Raw genomic sequence first — 24,871 nt, 5'->3', positions numbered from 1 at the left:
AGAAAACACAGTGGAAAAGTTTCATGACATAGGATTTGGCAATGATTTCTTGAATATAACATCAACAACACAGAACAAGAAAAGAGAAATAAAATGGACCACATCGAAATTAAATATTTAATGTCAAAAGACAAATCAAGACAGTGAAAAAGCAACTTAGGTAATAGGAGAAAATATTTTAAAGTATGTCTAATATGGGGTTTATATCCACTATACATAAAGAATTCCTACAATTCACCAAAAAAAACCAATTAAAAACTTTAAGTATGAGCAAAATACTTGAATGTACATTTCTCCAATGATATAGAAACTGCTAAGAAGCATATGAAAATATACTCAACATCACTAATCATTATAGAAATGAAAATGAAAACCATAATAAGCCACTTAACCCCATTTAGATGATCATTATTAAACACACACAAACACAGCACACTCATATATAGTGAGTTAGAAATAGATATAATAAAATAATGGAAAGCATACAAACTAAATTTAATGGAAGACAGAAGGAAATAAGATGCTAAACTTTTATCTTGTTTTATTTTTGAGTAGAAGGAGATAAAACATTACTTGATCATGGTTTAGAAAGAAGTGGAAGAGAACTTAAGATCCCAAGGAATAGAGAAAAATAAAAGATAAATCTAGTTTAAAAAGAAGTGGGTCAAATGAGATGAATGCTGGCAGGTTAAATTTATCCTCAACAGCGAGAATTATATTTTTTCTTTACAAGCAGGAAGAAAAGAGGTGAAATGGTTGCACACATGGATAAGATGGAATAAAGGAGGAGATTAGGAAAATTTAATGTTGATGCACATTATGAATATATGGCATTAATGGTTCACAATTCTGATTCTATATTTTGAATTATTTGTTCATTTTTTTAAAGTTAGATTCTTTCCCTATGCCGGTTCTCAAGAGATATAGTTTCTAAATGATGATAAACAAAATTTGGAACTCTTGTCTTCTTTGTATATGTTTAAGTTATGGGAATCAGTTGATTTGATGAAAGTAGGATATCTAAATATCCCTAGGAGATTTTGATAAATAAGAGCATGGTAGCCCACCATATCCAAATGTGCTAGATTTCAGATTCTCCTTCTGAAGAAAACAAAAATTAATTTACCTTGTAGTTGCAAGGTTTTTATGTATGTATGATGGAAGAATTAGTGATCTTCATTCCTATCTCAGCAAATCTTCATATCCTTGTGGCAACTTTCCATTACCATACTGTTTTCCTAATCAGATGCTAAATGCAGTTACTGAAATCTTACAGATATAATTTGCAGTGTATTTGTGTACCTCTCTGATCAATGATACATCACTGCAGTTAGGAACTTGGGCCATGGAACAAGGAGCCATGTTTGAATCTTGGCTCTACTGAAAGGAATTAGTTAGCTTGCCTTAGGCAGATAGCAAGGGAAGGGTCACCGGAGACTCCCCGGCCGTGGGTCAGTGCCTCATTCCCACACAACATAAATAGCAGCCTGGGAAAAAATTCAGGCTGCAGGCACCGATAAGGGAACTAGCACAGGGTGTTGTGCCTAGAAACATGCCCTCGGCTGCACAGATTAAAAAAATACCTTCAGCTCATTTGGAAAAAACTTTCACAAAACCCGCAGCTCATTCAGATAAGGGAACAAGGACTGGCACAGAAACGCCTTTGTCCTTTGCATAGTCCGCAGGTTCCCAGGAAAAGTTTCTTCTTTTTTTGGTGAGTATGGGCATGGTGGGCTCTAGTAGGTTCTGGTGGGCACTGTACTTTCCTTTATTAGGACTATACCTCCAGCTTCTATGAATCATCACTTCAGCCCCTGATGGGTCCCAGGCCAAAATCCCAGGCCAGCCTTTCACTTCAGCTCCTGCTAGGGCCTAGGCCAAGCTAAGCAGCATCTGTGAATCATTATTTCAGCTCCTAATTGGTCCTGAGCCAAGATCCACGGGCAAGCTAAGTCAGGCGTTGGCTAAGACAGCCTGCAGACTAAGCGCATTTTTTCCCCTTTCCAGTCCATAAAACAGGCCCCACAGTGTGTACTGCCATTCGGTACACCCTCTCTACTGGCAGAGAGCTTTCTTTTTCTTCTCTTCTTCTTCTTCTTTTTTTTCTTTTTTTTTTTTTTTTTTTATTTTGGAGACAGTGTCTCCCTTGCCACCCAGACTGGAGTGCAGTGGCACAATTTTGGCTCACTGCAACCTCTGCCTCCGAGGTTCAATCAGTTCTCCTGTCTCAGCCTCCCGAGTAGCTGGGATTACAGGTGCCCGCCACCATGCTCAGCTATTTTTTTTTTTTTTTTTTTTTGGTGTTTTCAGTAGAGACGGGGTTTAACCGTGTTGGCCAAGCTTGTCTCAAACTCCTGGCCTCAGGTGATCCGCCCGCCTCGGCCTTCCAAAATGCTGGGATTACAGGTGTGAGCCACTGCACCCAGCCTTCTTCTTTTTCTTCTTCCTTTTTTTTTTTTTTTTTTTTTGACAGAGACTTGCTCTGTTGCCAGGCTGGAGTGCAGTGGCATGATCTCTGCTCAGTGCAATCTCTGCCTCCCGGGTTCAAGCGATTTTCCTGCCTCAGCCTCCTGAATAGCTGGGACTACAGACGCATACCACCACACCCAGCTAATTTTTATATTTTTTGTAGAGACAGGATTTCAACATGTTGGCCAGGATGGCCTCAATCCCTTGACCTCGTAATCTGCCGGTCTCAGCCTCCCAAAGTGCTGGGATTACAGGTGTGAGCCTGTGCACCCAGCCAACTTTTCCTCTTTAGCTTATTAAACTTTTGCTCCAATTTCATCTTTGTGTCCGTCACGATCCTTAATTTTCTTGGAGTTAGAACAAAGAACTCCGGCTGTTATCTCAGACAATGAAAAACTTACACTACTACTTACTAGATCATGTTACTGTGGTTAAGTTAACCTTCTATGCTTCAAGTGCCTATTTTATAAAGTAGAGATCATAATATTATCTACCCTTTTGGATATGGTGAGAATAATATTTAGGGTATTTTCTAAAAGATAGTTAATAATATCATTTTCCATACCGTATATACTTCATCAGGACAGAGTTCAAGCCAGTTTTTGCTTACTATTACGGGCATAGGTATAGCAGAAAAGCTGAACTGCATTTTACTTCAATTATATGTGTTAAGTAAATTAATCCATGAATGATTAATGTGTATTATAGCCAGTAGCTATCATTGATGGTAATACATGTCAGGCACTATACAACCCATATTATAAACTTGATTAAAATCCATGAGTCAGAAGAAAATTTTCAGCGTTTTCAGATTAGGAAATTGAAGCTCACAGACTAAATGATTTGTTTTAACGTCCCTCAACTATAAAGAAACAGAGGTGGAAGTCAAAGCAGATTCATTTGACTTTAAAGTGTTTTCTAATTTCATAATATTGTGTTCCTCTTCAATCCATCCAAGAAGGGCCCCATTAAGTAAAAGTAACATCACAGCTAACCATTCCCTTTGAGACTGTGACTTATGGAACATTATTTTAATTCTTTCTTGAAATATTGACTGTCTTTAAAATTCCCTAGTCCACAGATTATTAAGAACAAAAAGAGCTATGAATCTATAAACATAAAATATTCAGATTCAATTAAACACTTACTTTTAATTAACAAATCTTTATTAATGTATTGATGATTCACTAAAAATAAAATACATTTAAACTGCTCTTTGAGAGATGAAAAATAATTTTTGTTTTTGGTATGCAAGATGTTATATTTTTCTACTTGCATTAATGCACCGATATGTAGAGTTAGATATTTTTTGGATATTTTCCCATAACATACAAGTATTCAAAAGAATACTCCAAATGGGTTAAACAGTTTCCTTTTGTAAGGTGTTTAACTAAATTGTCATGCAATTATGTAGTATCTGTTAACTTTCTTTTGTCAAAATATAGGTATAATTAGTAAAAATATCTTTTTAAAATATGCATTTGGGGCTGGGCGTGGTGGCTCATACCTCTAATTCCAGCACTTTGGAAGGCTGTGGCAGGCAGGTCACCTGAGGTCAGGAGTCTGAGACTACCCTGGCTAACATGGTGAAACCCTGTCACTACTAAAAATTCAAAAACTGACCAGGTGTGGTAATACACACCTGTAATCCCACTTACTTTGGAGGCTGAGGCAGGAAAATCGCTTGAACCCAGGAGGGGGAGGTTGCAGTGAGCCAAGATCATGCCACTGCATTTCCAGCCTGGGCAACAGAGCAAGGCTCTGTCTCAAAAAAAAAAAAATAAATGAATACATAAAATAAAAGTAAAAATAAATAAAATATTGTAATATTTTTATTTATATGTTATTTTAACATAACATTTAATTTTTTCTTTGTAGTCATCTCTAGAATAAAATTTAATAATTTATATTTTCTCAAATGTTGATTTTATTGATATGTTTTTATTTCTCTATAGCTATGTATCATATATTTTATATATTATTCTAAATGGTCTTCATTTAAATCATTGCAACATTTTATTTATTTTTATGCTTTCATTGAATCAGTTCTTGAATACATGTATCATATTTAACAGTAGTAATGTTTTATTCTACAGTCATTCTTTTATTATTATTCTTCCCAACATCTTGTGTTTCTTGCGATTGATTTTGATATTTTTGCAATATATTTGGGTTGAATAAATTTTAAGTGTATTCGACATTTGTTGGTTTGCAGGTAAATATTTCAATACTATGAACTAAACTTAATTATGTGTTGGTAACTTCCCATGTATTTGAGATGTATTCTCTTTTATACTGCTTTAGAAATAATTGAAATATAATTTTTGGTTTCCTTTTTAGCATGACTACTCAAGAGACTTTTCTTAGTGTTTCTCCTATGAGTATAATTTTCAAATAAAGTTATTGAAACATATGGTATAAATAAGCCAAAATTAAAATGATCCTTTCTTGACCCTACACTTGGTCCCACTCATCAGATGTAACAAACAGGAAATCTAAAATTTTTAAATATTCCTGTTTTCTCATTCTTTTGGCTTTTGATGTTAATCACATTAAAATGTACAATTGTTCAATTTCTTGATTGTGATTTCGAATTTTGTTAACATCTTAGTTATGGGAAATAATGAATTTATTCCATCACATTTAAAACACTTCCCTGCTATTTTCTACAAATTTTATTTTCAAACTAATATTCTAGTAAATCAACTCTCTACTTTCAGTTTGTTCATTGGACACTCTTTGGTAACTACAAGGAGCAAAAGTAAAAATGAATGACACACATCATTACAATTGCTTGTAAACCAAGACCTTTCTCAAAATCTTTTAGGTGAACAACAACTATTAGATATACAGTATCCAGGTTTCACCTAGAGTATAGTCCTTATGCACCATTTGCTTTGCCATTAGATTTTAAGACTCTACTCATTGCCAATGTTGACATTTTACCCGACACAGTTCAGTGAGCCTCTTTTATACATCTATAATACAATTAGATTGATCTGTTTATTCTAGATTCCATCTTTGAATTCCCTCAACTTCCTAAATTATATTTTTTTCAATTTGCATGCATTAAAGTTTGTGCTTTAAAGGTCAACTGGCATTGGCCACATGCATTATTTCATGTATTGGCAATTACAGCATCATACAGAACAGTTTCGTCGTTCTAAAAAAAATTCTGTGTGCTTCACCTATTCAACCCTTTTCATGCTGCCTAAGTCTCTAATATTCACTAATCATTTTATTGTCTCTACAGTTCAACGTTATCCATTAAGTCATATAATTGGTATCATACAACATATAGTATTTTTTGGCTGGCTTCTTTCACTTAGTAATATGTATTTATGGTTGCTTTATGTGTTTTTATGTATTGGTAGTTCAACTCATTTATTTATGTGGCCAAATAATATTTTATTGTGTAATGAACCACAACTTATAAAACAACTGGCCTACTGAAGGATATTTTTGTGCTTCTAGCTTTTGACAATTATAAATAAACCTTTGAATTCATGATTTTGTGTGGACACAAATTTTGAAGTCAGTTGGATAACACAGAGAAATGTTATTGATGGGTTAAAAAAAAAAGTATATTATGTTTTTAAGAAACTGCTAAACTGTCTTTAAAGTGGCTGTATAACTTGTATTTCCAATTAGCAATAAATGAGAGTTCCTGTTGAGATATATCCTTGCCAGCAATAGATACTATGATGTTTTTTTAGAAGCTAACCACCTACCTGTTATAATTGCAGTACGATCATTGATTACGTGAAACGCACCATCTACTAATGCATATAAGACGGTTTTTTTCTTTTTTCTTTTAAGTTTATACCTTCTTCTGAACCATCTTGGAAATAATTGATTTTTCTTCTGGAGATTGTTGCAGTAGATTTGGTGTTCTTTTACCAACTATTTTCTTGATTGTCTTCAAATTTTCTGGTCTACTGCTTATTTATTTCCTTACTTTAAAAACACCATTATCATTTTGTTCTTTTAGCATTTCTGTTCTCTAAACTTGAAATTCTAGAGGATGCAAAAGATGCTGTTTCTGATCTGTATATGTCCGAGAACCAAATGTAACCCTGATATGAAAACCAGACAAAGATACTATGCAGAAAGAAAACTAAAGACCAATATTACTAAACAAAAAAGACATGAGAATTCTAAATAAATTATAAACAGATTGAGAAGTTAAAAATAATTTTCTAGCAATGTTTACATTGCTTTTTGAATGAAACAATATATTAAGACAATTCAACACAGAATCAAAACTGATAGTGAATTTAAAAAGTTTTAAGACACTCACACTAAAGTTTTTCTTTTCTGACCTATGAAGGAGTAGAAGATTTCCCTAAACAAGTAAAGAATATCTATCAAATACCTACAACAAACATCACTCTTGATGATAAATATTTGAAAATAGGCTCTCTATATATCAGATTAAATAACTGCACCTTGAGTGACCACCACTATTCACCATTATCTTGAACTTCCTTATCCAGGAAACATTAACTGAATTAAAATTTTAAAAAGCAGAGAAGATAAAAAAAATCTTATTTTTGGAAAATATTTGGTGACTTTGGCAAATGAATTAATCTCAATTATTCTAAATGTATAATTTATAGAGAAGTTAATGGTCGCACATTTATAATTCATGAGTGCAGCCACTGTGCTAAGTATAACAATAAGTATAGTGTATAAGATAAAAGAAAATAACTATAAATTTTAATATAGAATTAATATTTAGTTAAAAAATAATAAACATCTATATAGTTTTAAAGTAATACTGTTAATAACTCTTGGGTCCGAAAGGAATCTGAGTAAAAATGTCCAAGACTAGAGTTATATCATCTATTGCTACATCTATATCTGTATTTATTTCTTTATTTTTACCTATATGTTTAGAGTCTTGGTTAAAGATCATCTTGGTAAGGCAGGAAGAAATGGCAGAGAAGAGGGATAAGAAGGAGCACTTAGTTAGGCACTGTGAAACTTAACTCTATTCCTCAAAAGAGACTGAGAAAAAAGAGAGTGATGACATGGGAAAAAAACCAGGAACATATTATATCATATATGAAAAATATTTCAAGAATTTTGTGGTTAACTGACAAACTGTAATGTGAAGTTGAGTAAATCAAAGGCAGATAATTGACTACTGGATCTGATAAGATGTTGTAGTTAACATTAAAAAGAACCATTTCTGTATGGTCGTGGGTTGGGTACTTCTATAAATCATATAAATGGCAATAACTTATTTTCCATATCTGGCCATCCTAGTTGGGTACTTCTATAAATCATATATATGGCAGTAACTTATTTTCCATATCTGGCCATACTAGCAGCTGGAGCTAGTATGTTCTGATATTGTATTGGAGATAGAAAGAATATGTGGTAAGAAATATCTTAACCATGTTATTAGCTGACACATGATTTTCTTTCTGGGATATATATTGTATACTTGATCCAACATTATGTTGTTTGAATTAAAGATAGCACTATGTTTCATCAAATGTAAGATTCTACCAATCAATCGAAGGATGCACCATTATTATATGTACGACTAAGAATGAAAAAAAGAAAGAAAAGCAAACAATCCAAACCTTAGCGAGTAAAATTATGGCAATAGCATTACTTATAAGACATATACCAATAACAGAGTTGTTAATATGTAGGGGAAAATTGAATCTTTAAACTGATAAAGTACTGTAAATCTCCTTCCTAATAAATTGAGATTTTATTTTGTACTAAGCAAAGTCACAAAGAAATCAGAAAAACGTGAATAGCTCCAGTCAAGTGATTATGCCTTAGCAGTTAGGCAATAATAGAAGACTAATTCCTAATATTGAATATAGATCCATTAAAGTGATAAAGACTATTTGGTGTTTATCATATAGATATTTGAATCTTTTGCTGCATTTATCTTGCTTTAGTGCCTGCTTATGATTCATACATAGTATATATTTTAAAATTTAATCAATATTTGTATTATGTAATTGGCATTATGTAATTAATATTTGTGTATAATCGTTGCAAACATGGTGAATTTAAAACAAAGATGAGCTCATTTGAAATTTTTATTTTTGGGTCACTGAAAGATAATTTGATAAAAACCATAACAAATATTTAAAACTTGGCAGTTCTAAGAATAAGTTTGGTAGCAAAAATTGACATAATTAGCAGGATGCTTGTACATGATGAAAAGCATTTTCTCTTTTCTTCAGACAAAGTCAGTAATGTTTTAAAGTGATGGCCAATTTCTCTCTTTCTTTCTCTTTTTCTCACTCTCTCTTCCTCTCTCTTCCCTCATATCATCATAGTGAGATCTACCTGAATGGCATTAAAAATTAAATTTAAAAAGAATATTGATTTGAGTTGGTCTCACATAGTCTTGGGTCTGTGATATGAATGGGAATTCTGTTAGAAGTAATGAAGTCTGAGATTTTAGACAAAAAATACATTTTATTACATCTTTGAAGAATATTTTAAATGCTAACATTATCTTTATTATTTCCTTTGATACTTGATTTACTTTTCCCATAGTTTCTAAGTAACTTTGTTACCAAGGTCTGGATTTCCACTTATTACTTTGTTAGTTTTTAATAGAATGAACAGTGCCACAAGCAATGTTAATCTAATGTAAAACTTTAAGAAAATAATATATGAGGAAATCTGCATATTAAAGCTTTGGAAGTATTTCAAATTCAGCATAGTGTTTCTCACTTACCACATATTTTAAAGTAAGAAAATAGAATACTTAAATGGATTTATACATTGAGGTATTAGATAACATATCTCATAAAAATTAGTACAAAATGTATTGAAAGCATGGTTTAATGGAGAGAATTGTCCTCTTAGATTATATATTTAAAGTGCTGTGTTTTTGCTAATGGTTATATAACCAGAAGGTTTATTTCACTTACTTAGGACCTCTAGATATTTAGTCCAGAAGAAATCTGAAATCTTTCTATCTACCTATCCATATGTGTGGAAATGTTTTAATGTCCATGAAAGAACATATACTAATCATATATTTTCACCTAGTTAGACTTTTGAGTAGAAAAAAGCACAATAATGATAACTTCATGGGATTAAGGATCAGGAAATATATTTATGATTTACAGATTATCAGTAGAATAAGTAAATAAACTAATATGAATCTAATTGGAAAGAGAAATAATCACCTAGTAACGATTTTTAAAGAAAAGTTTGTCTTGAAAACAAATTTTACCTTAACAGTAAAAAAAAACCTATGTGATAAAGAAAAGGAGAAAAACTAATTGTGAATGATATTTCAAGAGAAGGAAATAAGACAGGATTAGGCAATAGTAGAGATTACCTCAAACAGTCCTGCTTTAAAGTTCAGAAGGGCAGAATATGGGGAGAAGTGAAGTAGACATGTTTTTAAACATGGTAAAATGTATCTCATGGTTATCATCAAAATTTTATAGAAGGGAAAATGAAAATAAATGCCACTTTTTATAAAGTATGTATACATATGTTTGTATATGTGTATTTGCATATGTGTATATAGAAAAATTTGCTTACACATATTACATGGTTCCATTATAGGCTTTATAGGAAAATTGAAGATGATTTCTATTTTGACTATAAATATTGCTAAAAATATGTTTAGGGATTTCAACTGTTTATGTGTCCCAGACATGTGACTCTGATGGAAGGGAGCATGTTTGAACTCCTGACCTGACTGTAGAATATGGAATACCTTTTCAGGGCTAAATTATGGTAAACATAGTAAAACTAGTTGATGACATGAAAATAAATTTAAATTTGGATGTGAATGTTTATTTTATTGTAAGTTTACACAAAATAAACATTGAGAAGAAGCAGGTGAGTGTGATAGAAGTAAGCTCAGACAATATGTATGTTCCAAGAGAAGGATTTACAATTTTATCCTAGAGGAAAATGAAACTTATGAGTGATTTCTCTCTTTGATATTCCTCAATTCATATTTTTAGGATATCATCCTAGAAGCAATGGGAAAAATGGAATAAACAACATCTTGTACAATTCTTGGTAGCAAAGTTGCCACATTCCCATAACAATGTACTTGAAAAGTATTTCACAGGGTAATAAGAAACGCATTTCTTATTCAATAATTTTTTTCATACATTTGTTGAATATTTTGGAGGGACATACTGTCTAAGCAAGCTTTTAAGATGAATTTATATAAATGTTTTTTGCATAATCAATGATTTTTGATACATTATTTTTATAAAATAAAACCTAAGAAAAGGAAATGATCATAATTTATTTAACTATGACATCAATTTGAAAAATCTGCTTTTTTTTCAAATACATGCCACAAATTATAGGCCATTTTGAATGCATTAAATTTCTGGTTTTGAAGTTCATGGTGATTTTTTTCAAGCAGAAGACGAATGTTTTCAATTGGCAAAGTGAGTCTAAGTGGTTTGAGAAGCTTTACAGAGAAAAATAATATGCCAGAGATGACAATTTGTCTAGGTGGTGAAATCAATGAGAAACTGGATTGTAAAACTCGGGCACTGGTTTTCTTAGAGCATTATTCTTTCTGTACTAATCTGTCTCTAGATCTAAATTAGGACAAATGTGAGAAGCTAATCATCTGATGAAACTGAAGATAAAACATCACATCATCTCTTTCTTTCATTGTTGCCATTATGTATTCTAGAATATGTATGTTCCAAAATTTACCCCTACTTTATGTTACAAAAATAATATATGATATCATATATCACATATTATCACATATATCACATATATAAAATTCCCTGTCTCTCTTTCTCTATGTCTGTTTTTCTCTCTCTCTGCATCCCTCTTTCTTTTTGTGTGTCTCTATGTGTGCTTAAAGCAAAAACAACAAATAATAATGATATTTAGATAACCTAAGTGTAAAATTAAAATGAAAACATTAATATGAGTTGTGATGGTTAAAACTGAGCGTCAACTTGACTGGATTGAAAGATACAAAGTATTAATCCTGCGTATGTGTGTGAGGGTGTTGCCAAAAGAGATTAACATTTGAATCAGTGAGCTGAGGAAGGCAGACCCACCCTTAATCTGATGGACATAATCCAATTAGCTGCCAGTGAATATAAAGCAGGCAGAAAAATGTGAAAGGGGAGGCTGCCCAGCCTACGTCTTTCTCCCATGCTGGATGCTTCCCACCCTCAAACATTGGACTCCAAGTTCTTCAGTTCTGGGACTTGAACTGGCTCTCCTTGCTCCTCGGCCTTGCAGACAGCCTATTGTGGGACCTTGGGATGGTGTAAATTAATACTTAAGAAACTCCTCTTTTCAGACACACACACACACAGTAATTAGATATATATATATATATATATATATGGATATATATAGTAATTAGATATATATATGGATATATATATGGATGTAATTGGATATGTGTATATATATATATATATATCCAATTACTTCTGTCCCTCTAGAACCCTAATGCAGATTTGCATTGATTCCATTAACTGGAATTTAAGATTGCCACAAAGACACTTTGGGCTCCTCCTAATAAGAAGAGAGTTACAGTGCTGCTGGGGTGATTGACTCGGCCTATCAAGATGAAATCAGTCTACTACTCCATAATGGAGGTAAGGAAGAGTATGCATGGAATACAGGAGATCCATTAGGGTATCCATTAGACTATCACTATGTCCTGTGGGTAAGGTCAATTGGAAACTACAAAATCCTGATTCAGGCAGGAGTACAAGTAGTCTGGACCCCTCAGGAATGAAGGTTTGTGTCACTCCACCAGGAAAAAAAGCATGACATTCCGAGATGCTTGCTGAAGGCGAAGGGAATACAGATGGGTAGTGGAAGAAGGGAGTCATCAATACCAGCTACGACCATGTGAACAGCTGCAGACACAAAGACTGTAACTGTCATGAGTATTTTCTCATTTTGTTAAAAACATGTTTGTGCTTGTATACACCAAGAAAATATCTTCATTTTATTCCCTTTTGCTTTATCATGTGACATAAGGTTTATTGACTTCATGTTAGCATTTAAGTATTTTTAACTTCGTGTAATAGTATTTGGATTGGGGATTGGTGCACTTCTGATTGTATGAAGGATACTTGTATTATGTTAGGCATAATTATGACCTTATTATTGTCTTTATTTGAAGATAATGTATGATTTCAGGAGATGTGTATGGTTTCAAGTTGACAAACGGTGGACTTGGGATGGTAAATACTGTGCGTCAACTTGACTGGATTTAAGGATACAAAGCTCTGTTATCTGCTAACATACTTAACCTTTCTTTTTCAAATTACACTTAACTTTTACATTAGCTTTGCTAGTGAATTACCTGAATTAGCTGTCTTATCGTAGGAATATATGGAAACAAGTAAACTGTGTTTTTAGGGCTTCAATCATATTAGCAGAAGTTGATGGCCCCTCTTCTCTGATACTTTAAGGTACAGCAAGTAGATATGATAGTAGTGAGATTTTGAACCATCTGTGGACCAATTGAGAAGGATAATGGAGAAAAACTTTAAGAAAAACTTGAGTTAAACACTCTATACAATTTTTCAATAACAATTAATGTAGAAAGTGACACTTTATTTTTCATGTGTTTTTTTCTCCTAATCACTCATGTTATTCATGTTTTTATTGTTTACATGTAACGTAAAACAGCTGTTCTTTTAGTATGCTTTATATTTTAATATAGCATTTTTATACCTGTAACTGATGTATGGCAACTGAATTAGTCAGGGTTCTCTAGAAGGACAGAATAGGAGGTATTTATATGCATACAGGAATTTATTAAGAATTAACTTACTTTCTCTTCTATATTGACTAAATCAAACCACTCTCCTTCCCAGATTCCCTTGTATCTAGATGTGGACCTGTTTTTGGATTTTGGCTGGTGAGATGTATGTCAAAGTCTGGGGAAGGCTTCTGAGAATGTTTTGTTTATGAAATAGGTTGAATTGGGTATACCTTTGGCCTATTGCTCTTCTTCCTGCCCCGAATATAGAAATGAAAGATTCATCTTGAAATCAGGATAATAAAAGCCATATGCTAGGGATGGTAGAGCTCAAATGAGGAAAATAATTTATTTTCTAATAAACATCTTTTGGTATTTGAACTAACCTTTGGTTACTACCTCTAGAATTCTTGCATGGTGAGAAAAATAAAGCCTTTACTTGTTTAAGACATGGTTAGTTTTTTTGTTGTTGTTGTTTTCTTTTGCTCATGGGAAACATTCCTTATTTTTATAATACATTAAGGGTCTAGGGATCCTGTAACGTAATTTGTACTTAAAATATTTCAGTCTTCCTCTAACCCTTCTACTGACTGACTACAAGAAGAAAAAGAAATCATAAAACAACTAATGAAAATTTAAAAATTATCCATACGGCATAGTTAAGCTTTAAAAGAAAATAGCTTGTTACTTTGTAGAGCTGAACTAAGAGTAGCAGAAACTCTCAGGGCAATTGTTGTTTTAATAGCAATCCATTTTAAAGCACAATACTGCCGTTCCACACATCACAGCAATCAATCAAGTGTTCTAACTCCTTAATAAATCATGAGCATTTTAGTAAGGAGATGAGACATACATTTTACAACTTGCCATTTCTACTGAAATCTCAGAAAATTCTTCATTAAGCAACTCAAAGTTCTCCCTTTTCAGTTCATACATCTCTCATTTTCTTCCGAGTGGCCCTGAAAATCACCTTTCATGCCTAAGCCATTCAGCTGTGACTCCCATTCTGCCAAAAATTAGTTATTGCCTATTGTTTCCAAATCATGTTCACAACTGAGGCAGGGGAGGAGGGGAGGGTGTATGTAGAGGATGAATCTCAGTTTACTCCAAGTGCAATGAAATGGAAATGAAATAAATAGGAACTATTTGAAATGATCATTATTTAATAAAATTATGCATTGTTATAACAACAAGAAAAATTACTTATAGTAATTCTGTCAAACCTAATAAAACTGTTTCCTCAGTGGATCACATTTTGCTATCAAGAAGCAATTTAATATTACTATATCAGATAACATTAGTACATAACTGTCAAAGAAATTCAGAGCTGGATATTAGTAAAAGTGGTAAAAACAGATGTTATTCAGAACTATTGCAAAAGGGGAAAAGAGATCTCTGTACAGAAGTGGCCCCAGCTTTAAATACAGCATAGACATGTGGATATTGGTAGCCAAGGAACAGAGTGGTGATCAGTGCATAGGAAATTACTAAGAGGAAACATCAAGGCAAAGGATTACGCTGGCTTAATCAAACTAACAGGATTTTGCTGAAGATGGGCCAGGGTGACCAGACATCACTTGGGGAATACTGGAGAAAGAGGAATTCCATTAAGTATCTAGGATGATCACTTATGGAAGATTAGAGATTCTGGCTAAAAGAACTTAGCACATTTTTGCTAAAACTGTATTTCACAAGGACATGCATAGATAGGGAGAGGGCAAGCTTCAGCAGTCTGAAGTTCTATCAATCTATGTCAGAATTTAGCAACAAAAGATGCAGATAGCAAAATAAAATTGCCTAAGCCTGTGCTTCCTTTTAAAATTATAAGTGTGTGGGTACAGGAAAGTAAAAACATTTTAAAATTCAAAGGTTTTAAAACTGAAAGCCGCTGCTAAGCTATGCTGTGCCGTGCTGTGCCGTGCTGTGCTGTGCCATGCTATGCTAAGTGAGTGAGGCTATGGACAGCTGCACCACCATTGCCTATTTTGAAGTTTGATTTTAAAGAGACATTTGAATCCTCTGTAACTTGAAATTTTTTTTAAAAAAAGCAACTATGTATATGTGTTTGGATACTGTCAGCTCTTTTAAGTAAAATACACGTTTGTCTCACTTTCCTTGTGTCTGTGTTCTGGGCTTAAATATTTATTTTTATTTCTGTTTAACTTTTTCCATCTTTGAGAATAAAATATAATATTATCAGTCGGTTCATTGATAAGAGCGTCTTGAATGAAAATTGATGGATTCATGCAATTAGAGAAGGGGTGTGTTTATTATTACTTGTCCCAAAACAGAACTCCCCATTTTGTGACAGCTCAAGGGATATCTTTGCTCTTATTTTTGGAGGGGCTTTTGTTGAAACTTGGCAGGGGAATAGGCAGCAAACAAAGATGAGCATTTTCACATATAAGCAGATCCTATTGAAGTCACTCAGAGAACATTCATTGTAGAGTTTTTCTAGTTTCTAAAATGCATATGCTAACCCATAGTAACACACTCTGGTTTGGTGCTTACATTTATAAAACATTTCATCAGGAATCTATATCTCTACTTTCCTTCCCATGAGGCAAGGGGGTTTAAGATATGATTTAGTTTGTTTTATCCTATTTAGAAAATTGCTAAATGATAGAAATGATCAAATTTTAAAAATTAAGGGAGGTAGTGAAAGGAAATTTCTTTTAAAGCTTTTCCAATGTGTCAGGCACATGCTTGGTACACTACACACATCATCTCATTTAATCCCTAAAATAAATATCTAAGGTTAGATGAATGACACCACTTTTAGATGATAAAATTGAAGCTAAGTGGAATTAAGTGATATTGTTCATGATCAATGGCTGTCAAATTACAATGCTGGAATTCAAACCTCTACTTGTTTTATTCTGAAATCCCTCATCCACTGTGTGTGTGTGTGATGTTGAATGGAAGGCAGAGCCAGGAGAGGGCTTATGATTAATTGTGCCTTTCTGAGCTCTAGAAATTCTAGGATGCTGGGTAATAGCAAAACCATTATTTCCATTTCATATATTTAACTCTTATGAAATATTTGGTCTTAAGAAAATATTCTACTACAAAACAAATGTAAAATTTATCACAGTAATGTATGTACCGATTTTTTTTAAAAAAAGAAAAAGAATACATAGCTGTGAAGAAGCTGTTTTTTTTTTACCTTTATCACAATTTTCTCGTTTTTCAGTATGTTTATTGTTAGTTGATTCATTTCTTTCTCTATAATGTTTCACATATGCACATTTTATGGTGCATTTCTGTAAGTAAGAGATTTCCAGATTCACAATGAAAGTAAGCAGCACCATCTGTGATCTCACTTAGGAACACTGGTAGAACATAGTTCGAGGCTGGGTCATCAGCTCGAAAATGCCACTGAGGACAACTCTCTTCCTCCAGTTTCAGCGTCACCAGCCTGTGTTCGTTGTTCGCCTCATCTTTTGGTCTGTGTTCACAGAGTGACTACCATAATTCTAGTGTCACATTTTTTCACTGGGTCTGAAGGCAGGAAGCAAAAGACAGGTCAAAAAGTCTTTCTCCTTTCTAAGTTTTGTCTCTTTAACTAGAAAGAAAACCCTCCTCACAAGCAGCAGAATAGACTTCTTTCTACCTCATTGAGTAGGCTGTGGTCACGTGGACGTCCTTAACCATGTAGGATTAGAGAATGGCAGTTCTTCACCTTAGCCTACAATGTGAGATGAATAAAAGAGAAGAGGATTGGGAATGGTTGTTTTAGCCAACTAGCAATTACAGTAAATTTTTCTCAAATATTCTTCTCTAAATCATGTAGAGATTTTAAATATAACAAAAAGATGAAGATGTGGGATAGAATGGTCACTTTACAATTGTGGATAAAATTATATATTTATTATTTATTATTTTTCACCTGTCTAGCTCAACAGTAATTTAGATTATCTTTTTTTTTTTTTTTTTTTTTTTGAGACAGGATCTCACTCTGTCACTCAGACTAGAGTGCAGGTGTGGAATCTTGGCTTATTGTAACCTCCACCTCTCAGGCTCAAACGATTCTCCTGCTTCAGTCTCCTGAGTAGCTAGGATTACAAGCGCATACGCCACTACTGCCTGATGAATTTTTGTATTTTTAGTAGAGATGGGGTTTCACCATGTTGACCATGCTGGTCTTGAACTTCTGACCACAAATGATCCACCCTCCTTGGCCCCCTAAAATGCTGGGGTTACAGGCATGAACCACCATGCCTAACCCAATTTAGATCATCTTTAATGTTGCTAAGTAAAGATTTACAATTTTCTATTTAATCTCTATGTTATTAGGCTTAGCTATACATATGCATTGATATTATATAGTACACATTTAAAATTTAAAGGTTACATATAACCTTTAAATTTCTGTGTAAATTTCTGCGTTTTCTGTATATATTTCTGTAGATAGATATGACAGAGAGGAAGCACATATGTACTCAATGTGTTTATTACTGTGATTGGTGTATATTTTAAGTGTCACATCCTGTCTGTAGTTGGTAATAGTGAAACTGATTTTAACATATAATTTCTATTTAGCCACTTTGCTTAACTATTTTAATAATTCTAAAATTCTTCTATAGATTTAAAACAGTTTCATGTAAACAATCATACTATCTATAAAGTTTTTTTTCTTTCCTCTAAAGCTTTACACTTCTTACCATGTCTTATTGTCTGATAATTTTACCTGGTTTTAGTGTATTGGCTAGTATAACCAATTCAATTTTCAGTACAAGTGAAGAGCCATTGACACTGTTATGGGTTGAACTGTGCCCCCCTTCAAATAAGTTAAAGTTCTGACCCCTGGTACCTGCAACCATGAATTTGTCTAAAAATGGGGTCTTTGCAGATATGATTAGGTTAAATGAGGTCATAGGATTGGCCCTAATCCAATATGACTGGTGTCCTTAGATAAAAAGAAGAGACAGAGACACAGAAACAAAGGGGAGAATAGCACCTGAAGATGGAGGCAGAGATTGGAGAGATAGGCCTACAGGACGAGGGACGCCAAGACTAGCGGGCAGCATCAGAAGCTAAATGAAAGCTATAACAAATTCTCCCCTAAAGGCTTCAAAGAGAGCATGGCCTTGCCAACAATTGATTCTGGATTTCTTGCATCCAAAACTGTGAAAGAATAAATATCTGTTGTTTTGTGCCACACAGTATGTAGGACTTTGTTACGATAGCCGAGGAAGCTAACCCTCACATCATTCAAGACATTTCTATGGGAATGTTTCTAAAATTATACTATTAAAAGGAAAGCTTGCCTTGGCAAATGTGAAAGTACTAATTGCTTCTAACAAGATTCATTTGATAATTATTATCAAATAACACTAAATTAGTGAATTAGAAATAAGATATTTGCATGGTCTCAAAATATGTCTCCACAGAATACTTATAATTATGATGAGAAATTGATCAACTTTAGTTAAAAACGTGGCAGAGGCCACCATACCCAGTGATCAAGTTAACAGATATCATGAGTCTCCTGACGTGATACAGAGAGAAGGACACAGCGCCACTTTTGTGGAATTTCTTCCAAAAATGCACAAGAAAAATCACAAGAGAACATCAGACCAATTTAAATCAACATGCATTATGCAAAATAAATACTCGACTATCTTCAAAAGTTTCATAATCATGAAAGACACAGAGATACTAATGAACTCTTACACACTGGAAGGTATTAAAGAGAAATAAAAGGAAATCCAGTGTGTAATCCTGGATTAAGTCACCTTCTATTCTTAGGTTACTAGGTTTACTTTTTTAAAATCATGAATATGTGTTATAATTCATCATTTATTGATGTCATCGTCATTTTTTCTCCACTGATATTACTAACAATAATGCTCACATTTATAAATTTTATAATGTTAATCCATATTGGATTGAATTCAATTTAGTTGGAATAGCTTTGTATCTATTATACATGGCTGCAAATGATAAAATATTATATTTGATATGGATATTTTTATTCATGTTTATTAATGAAATTGATCTTTAATTTTTGTATTTTTATACTATTTTTCCATGATTTTATAACAACATTATACTAATCTAGAAATAATAAAGTAAGTGCAACTTTGTTTATCTCAGAGTTTTATATAACTGAATTTAGCTAATCTTTGAAAATCTGAGAGAACCACCTACAAATCTCTCAAGGCATAATCTTTTCCTTCTTTTAACGTCTTGAAATATGATAACTTGTTTAATTCTATAAGATTCTTTAGTCTTTTTATTTCTTCAGTATACTTCAAGTTTAATTATTAAGTTTTTTTTCAATCCATTTAGAAATTCAAAATTTTTGCATAAAATTATTTTATTTTTATTTTTTACAAATTTTAAACCCTGCTATATTTGTAGTTAAAGTCTCTTTTTTGGTCTTAGTATTTTTTACACATGGGCTCTTTCTTGAAAGGTTTGTTTATTTATATTTTCTAAGAACTTTTTCTCTTTTTATCCTCTATTGTGACTATTTTCTAGCTTATTGATTTTGCATTCTGATTTACCATACCCTTTCTTCTATTGTCTTTATGTTTATTCTCTTCTTTTTGTAACTCATCCAATTTTCAACTTTATTTTTTAAAGAAAATTTAAGCCTATGATTTCTCTTCTGAGCACTATTTTATGGCAGTTCACAAATTCTAGTAGAAAGAATTTCAACTACAATGTAGCTATAATTTTAATTTTTTTTTCATTTTTTTTTCTTTGGTTCATGAGTTATTTAGAAATGTTTGTTTGAATTCCTGCGATAGCCCTTTTAAGAGAGTCAAGGTCAGGGAAGGTGATGTGCTTCTGGAAGCAGAGGTTGCAGTGCTGCAGCCAGGAAACCAAGTAACACAGTTAGCCCCTAGAAGCTAGAAAAAGCAAGGAATAGACTCTCCCTTGGAGCACCAAAAGAAAAGAAGTTCCGCTGACACCTTGACTTTAGCACCATAAAATTATCTTCAAACTAATAACTTCCAGAGCTTCGGTATAATAATTTGTTGTTGTTTAAGCTACTTAATTCCTAATTATTTGTTAAAGAAGAAATAGAAAAGCATGTAACTTCTTCTATAAAAATAATATCCATAGGATTTATAATTAGAAGTTGGCTCTATCTAAATCCATGATTCTGTTAAGATGTTTCTGTCATGAACCATTTGCTGGTGGCACAAAAGTATAAAATGGAAAACATCTAGTCTAGCCTGAGGAAGTAGGCCTTGACATTAATAGGTGACTGATACAGCAGAAGACACAAGAGTTATCCAAAGCAAAGAGGATACAATGTAGGGATGAGCAAGTAGAGAGTGTCACTTCTGGCAAAGGGATAAAAGCATCCTGGAACAAACTACTTTGCTTAAAATCTTAGAGAAATGCAGATCTGAAAGAACTCTTAAAATATCCAGTCTTCAAAGTGATGTAAAAAGCAATTTAAGACAAGCTAGTGAGCTGGATAGAGTGTAGAGCTGGTGGTGACATCAAAGTGGACAGTCACAGATTTGTGCCTTTATTTTGGCAGAATTAGAACACCATCAATGGGTTTTAATGCACTGAATTGGGATAGTTTGTATATATGTTTCAAATAAACTGTTTCATTTTATGGCATGGCTCCCCTTCTTCTGCCTCCATTTAAATATTCCAATGCTTTTTCTTCACCCCACATTAGAAGTATCTACAACATAGGTCATGGGTCATGATAATTTTAGGTTTTCACCCCATTATGCGTCTGCAAAAATGTAAACACAAGAAGTTATTGTAATGTTTTAGCCAATGGAATACCATACTTAAAATGCCCATATTTCTATTGAGTAAGCAGTTTAGATCATGAAAGTTCATTAGTTGCTCACATCATCTTAATCAATAAAAGTTAGATGGACTCAGTATTTTTTCTTGCCCTTTTGCCCAGCCTAATGCAAACAGAAATGAAAAAGAAAAATGACTGTGATTAAAAACAAATCTTATACAAATGAACTTTAAAATTAATGTGCCCCTCATGATAGTCAAGGTCTGGATTTTATTCTCAATTAAGTGCAATCTAAAAATAAATTTAAAATGGCAGTTGTAAATGAATGGAAAAGAAATCATATATAACAGTGACTTGGTTTTAAAGACTCGATGATGTTAGCTCTTTTAAAAAGCCTGAGAGTAAGAATGAAATGACCTATAAAACTTCTGGCATCAGTATTTCCCAGAGACAGATACGGCCTAGTAATTCATACTTATTTGAATGGGACTGATCAAGGTTTGATTAAGAAGCTTTTTTGAGCAGAGGGATAAGGGGCTGAAGGATGGTATACTCATTATTTTATATATGCTCTATCAGTCGGGAAAAATAAATTGAAAGGTAAGAGCCCCATAAAATTCTCAAAAAAACAGATTTTAGAATTAAAAACTTTAATGTGGCTGAGCTAATTATAATCAAGCTAAAGCATGTACTCTCTCATCACATATATCAAAATAGATACAGATGAAATCTTTTAAAATTATGATAAGCTCAGAGTCTTATGCACAGTAGCATAAACCTCTTACTAGAATATGAGTAACCCAGAATAAAGCAGTAAGGCTCAGTTATAAGTTGTTTTTACTGTCCGGATGAACTTTTCTGACACCCCAGTAATGAAGTTTTTCTCTAGTCAAAATATGTTCTCATGTTTTATCAGAATCATTACATTCTCATACAAATATTTTAAGTACTATAATCAAATCAAACAAACTCAAGGCACCATGTACAGCCTTAGAGACAGACTATCAGATCCTGAAGTCAGAGCTCATGTAACTAGAATACAAAGTTCTTTCAAATTGTCCTTCACTCATTGATTCCAATTTACCCCTACTCCTCCCATGCAAATCATTATTTTTCCTTTTTCATACTCCATTTCTAAAATAAGATCTTGTTGCTTACAGTATTACATAATTATTAAAATATCCTTGAAAGAAAGATTGGGTAGAATGGCTTTGGACCATGACAGTTTTATCATTTATGGTTTGGTTCCTGTAAGATTTTCAGATTTAATTCATTATCTTGTGTTTTAGTAGACATCCTTGTTATGTTTTATTAACAATCTCAACCCTTCATTCTTAAAATATTGAGGAGGTTTGTTATATTGGAAACCAAACATTCTCCTAAAATGTACATTAAACGTAATTGGGATATAAGTTATCACTGTTACAAATCTCAACTGGCTAAAATAACTCTTAATACAGCAATGAAATTCCTGAATTTCTGAGAGAAGTTTGTTACTTTAGAAAATTTTGTTCCAATAGAAGAGAGATCTATCATGATGACTTTATTAATGATCTGCAGAAATACTCTATTGCATCATTAGGAGGTTAAATGACCTATATATGTTCCTCTTCCTTTTTTATGTTTTCTGGAATCTTCCATTAATTAAGTGCTAGTGAAGCTAATAGACTACAATTGGTTTTCTAAAATCTTTTCATGAAACATTCAGGTATAGTTATATTTAATCAAATCTTAAACTTAATGAAAAATGACACATGTAACCAACCAACCATCTGTACCAAGATAAACTATTATCTGTGAATTAAAGTAATACTGGTAAGTTTTCTAGACCATATACGGATGTTATAAAACTAAGAATTTATAGTAATAGTCCATTTAAATTATCTGTGTGAATATGTATGACTATATTGATATAATTATTTTATATTACATATTAATATAATTATATTTATATTATCCATCAATATAATGAAATATATATTCATATACATTATACATATATAAGGGAAGATTATACAGATAATCTTTTCATCAGATTTTACTAACAGAGAAAATGTAATCAAACATGGTTGCTGTTGAAAGTTGAAGCACTAAACAAATGAAGATTAAAGTAATTTAATGCTGAGATTAATTGGTGACTTTCGAGGCTCTATTTTAATCTGGATAACTTAAAAATGTATTATTTTGGTTCCAACTTTGACGCAAATAGAAATAATTAAAACAAACAAACAAAAACAAAAAACAACAGCAACAACAACAACAGAAAGAATTATTTTTTTTCCCCCGGAAATAAACATATAGTCATGGAGGGCAAAGATGAGAACTGGGACTTTCATTTCTACTTTTCGTCTAGGGACAAAGGATGATTGGAAAAATCACCTTCATCACATATAAGCACAATGCATGTATTACCCAGGCATTTAAAACCCTGATACTAAAAGCTTAGTGATATTAAACAGGATATTTATTAATTGTAGGTGAAATTGAGGCAAATATGGCTTTATTATCTTCCTTTGCAATTGAGAGAGATTAATAGTCCCGTTTCCATGACCAAAGTCACAAAATTGTTCAAAAGCAAATCAAGAGCACTAATTTAGATCTAATATGATTATACTTACAACGAATTCACTCTTGTTCTATACTATTGCACAAGTGTGCAGAAGGGAAAGAAATAATAGTAATAACATAATTACCGTATAGTAAGAAAAATATTCCTGAAATGTTTATAAAGTCCAAAAAAGTTTCCATTTTGATATTTATGCAACATTGTTGGAATTAAGTAAAAGATGATTCACTTTATAAAATGCCATCTGTTTTAGAGTGTGTGAATCTTTGCTATTGTTGCTTTGGCTGTTGTGTTTGTTTTTATCAGTGTCTTAGTTCGCTTGTACTACTATAGCAAAGTACCTCAGAGTAGAACATCTATAAAGGAGAAAAAATTATTTCTCACAGTTCTAGAGGGTGGGAAGTTCAAATTCAAGGCACCAGCAGGTCCATTGTCTGATGAGAGTTCAGTTTCTGCTTCTATGATGAGGACTTGATGCACTGTTCCCTCGATTAAAGAATAATGTGCCCTCATATGACAGAAAATTAAAGACAATAGAGACAAACTGCCTCCATCTAGCCATTTTATAAGGACACTTACTCTCATTCATTACAGAGGTGCCATCCTGGCCTAATCACTTCTTACAGGCTCCACCACTTAATACTATCACATGGACAACACCTAAATTTTGGAGGGGACACAGTCAAACCATAGAATTCTGTACATCCTTCCACTTGTTCTAGTAATGGTTCACTGATTTTTCTACAGGAAATCACTTTCCTCCTTCCTTAATTCATATAGTTTCAGAGTGAAATCTATTAAAATGTGATAGTAAAGATGGTGTCAGAGGTAGACACACAAATAGTAAAAAGTAGAGGCACTAAAGAGTGAGAAAGAAGGGATGAAAATTATTACTGCCCTGGGCCATTTGTTGTAGAAACATGTTGTTTTAAACACATCAGTCATTTTAAAATTTGCCATTGTGTTTAACTTAATACTCTGATCAAGGTCCACAATAATACCTCTGGTTCATGAAAAGAATTTTGTATTTTGTTCATTATAATTACCTAATGAGACAAAAATGTTCATAGTCGAGTTACCTATTTTTTTCTCTCAGGAATGTTACTGAGTATCATGATTTCATGATCAAAAGGGTAAGCTTCAGATTAAAACAATAAAATTATTGGTTCAAGTCCCTGAAATTTACAGATGGACATTAATTCCCTGAGGAAATCAAAACACTTCTCCAGATCCCGAAGCTAACAGTGGCCAACTTGGACAAGAATCTATACCTTTTGACCACGTAGTACTCCATAGTCTAATATGTCATTGTTTCCCCACTGGTTGAGTAGTCATCCTTTGATAAATAAAGCACTTGCCAGTGTATATTCAACTCAAAACATTGTTA

The sequence above is a fragment of the Sapajus apella genome, unplaced genomic scaffold, assembly GCF_009761245.1.
Source record: "Sapajus apella isolate SASKATOON/1434 unplaced genomic scaffold, GSC_monkey_1.0 scaffold20, whole genome shotgun sequence".
Taxonomy (NCBI): domain Eukaryota; kingdom Metazoa; phylum Chordata; class Mammalia; order Primates; family Cebidae; genus Sapajus; species Sapajus apella.
This window is presented reverse-complemented; position numbering follows the sequence as displayed.